This window comes from Anopheles aquasalis, chromosome 3 (genome assembly GCF_943734665.1).
Source record: "Anopheles aquasalis chromosome 3, idAnoAquaMG_Q_19, whole genome shotgun sequence".
Lineage (NCBI taxonomy): Eukaryota > Metazoa > Arthropoda > Insecta > Diptera > Culicidae > Anopheles > Anopheles aquasalis.
Genome location: NC_064878.1, coordinates 65,178,549 through 65,181,048, shown reverse-complemented (window position 1 = coordinate 65,181,048; position 2,500 = coordinate 65,178,549). Strand labels below are relative to the sequence as shown.

Genomic DNA, 2,500 nt, shown 5'->3' with positions numbered 1-2,500 from the left:
TCGGGGGAGTCGGTCGTTATCTTAAACACTGCGCACAGTCTGCCTTCTTTTTGTCCGCCCTCTCTCCCCAGTTAGGAAGTCCGCCAGGGCCGTAATGTCTTTTTGTTATGGCTATCCCCTACTTACTGCTCCTTGATGATGATAAGCCATCTAGACTAGCCCCAGCTAGCCAGTTAGCTGGTTGCACCATCGCATAAACCGTTCATCGTACGCTGGTGCCATTTTTTGCCACAGACACACAAGACCGGCCACCACATCCAGGTTCTGTGTTGTGCTGCCGTTAGCATGGTGCCCCCTTGGAAGAAATTATCTAATGTTGCCGGCTAGGAGAAGCCATCCACGGCGGTGAAGGTTAAGCGCCAATTTGAAGCGGTATCTTTCGCATTGCCATTGTCCACAAGTGTGTAGGTTGATGGCCACTTGAAGAGTGACGCCAGCCAACCAGGCGTACAGCGTTTTGTTGTCGGGTAGGCTTTAACAAATTGGTACATCCGTTGGGATTAGGGAGTGAAGCCTGTCTGTCTGTTTGTGGGGTAAGCAATTTCGCCTCCCACCTTGTGCGCCTACACGAATGCTGGTTGACAGTGATTTTGGAAGCCAGTTTCCGTGATGAGTCATACGGCGGGCCACTTAGTGCAGGTCAATCTTTAATGTACGGCATTCAAATGCTGGCTTTGCCAAATTTAATCATTCAAGTTTGTGCTTATCAAACCCAATTAATCTCTATTCCGGCGGCCATTCCATTTCTCTCGTTAATCCACCAAGTACGATTTCTTTTACGTGGCACTTTCACCCAGTATTCAGGACGATCGTGTTTACTTATCGATTGCAAGCGCAACAATGCACGAGCCGAAAGGCAAATAATACGTTGCATTTCGTCCCGCCGGGGGTTGGGTAAATAAGTTGTTCGCAAACACGTACGGTACGGGTGCCGCCGTGGGTACTGGTGTGTCACTTAATTACTCACTTTCCCGATTGTCGCAAACAATGGACACAGAAGAAGAATGCACATCGCTTTGCACACTCCCATACCAATCCCGATCGGGCCCCTCCCGAAACGGATTCCGTTGTAATTTGAAATCCGGTAGCGAGGGAAGTGTTCTCTTCATCGCGGCTGGTAACACTCGAAACGGCATAAAACTGTCGCGACAAAACACAGTGGCATGGCGAGACATTGGTCGCCGCTTCCCTCTCTTTGTTCTTCCACTACATCCCCCCCCCCCCCCCCCGGTCTGGTCCTTTCTACTCCCCCGCTGTTTCTCCACTCAATCCGCAATCGATAATCTGCTGCCAATCCTGGCGCGGTGGAGGCGCGCTAAACCATGCATTGTCCATGCCGGTGGCGACTCGATAATGAAACGCTTTTTTTCTGCTCCCATTCCTCCACCCAACACCAAAGGCCATTCCCCGCCTCATTGGTGCAACGTGACTTGGCGTCGCCGCGGCCCTCCAACTCCAGTGTATCACTCCATCTTAACACGCAATGTTTTATCGTTGGCTTTAGCATTCGGCGATTGAGCGAACGGCTGTAGCTTAATTTGTTTTCGTGCCATCGTATGTTGTGTGTGTTTTATCGATGTTTTCGCTTTCGAACAGCGAATTCTTTTTTTTTATTGTTCTTTCGCCCAAAGCGAAGGATTATAGCGCGAAAGACATGCCGGTCACAATCGTATTCGTGATGTCATGCCGTGACATTAGTGACTCACCTGTTGCCGATTGCGGAGAAGTCTTGTGAAGCTCCACTGGTCGTTGTTCAGCAAATCGTACGGTGTGGCATATCACAATGACTCAACCATTAGATATAACTGTATCCGAATCCGGTGCTTTTATTGATTTCATGTGTTAGTTTCGATTCTTCTGTTTTGCGTATCATTTGTTATTCTTGTTTCCTTTACTTAATCCTCTTGATCATAATTTGTCCTCGTCTGCTATATTGTTGTTCTCCATGTGCTACATGTTTTTTTGAGTTTTTACTCTAATGTTTACAGTTACCGAATTCCAATGCCCATGTACGCTGCTGTATTGTGTGTTTCTGCGTTTTTCGTGTTTATCTAAATTTGTTTCTTTTTGTTTTCTCGTTTCTCTCTTCTTTCATGCTGCATAATTACATACTACATGTTATATACCTTTATCACACTTTCATACATGCAATACTCTTTTCTCAACCGGAACACTGGCCGCACATCGTTCTACAAACGCACGAAACGGACCAAATTTCAAATTCCCTTACTTCTGTTTATCTGATCATTCCCTTTTCTTTCTTTTGGCAACAACTAATGGTGTTATGGTGTTTTGGCGTAACTTGTGCGGCTGCGTTTCCGTTATGCGACATTGTTCGGCTTTCGATGTGTTTGCGCTTAACCGTGTCTGTAATGCTGCAACTGCAAAAACGAAAAATACTATTAAACAAAAAATATGTACACATACTATCCTCCAAACACAACGTACAAACTTTGCTTCATGCGTAAACTTGCCTACACTGCCCACTAAAACTCCCCAG

General features: G+C 46.4%; 1 protein-coding gene across 5 annotated transcripts in view; it reads left to right on the top strand.

Annotated features, from left to right (window-relative positions):
• LOC126579091 (formin-binding protein 1-like) overlaps positions 1-2,500 on the top strand; it is a 55,624-nt gene that overhangs the window by 48,741 nt on the left and 4,383 nt on the right. The gene's annotated exons all lie outside the window — the stretch shown is intronic.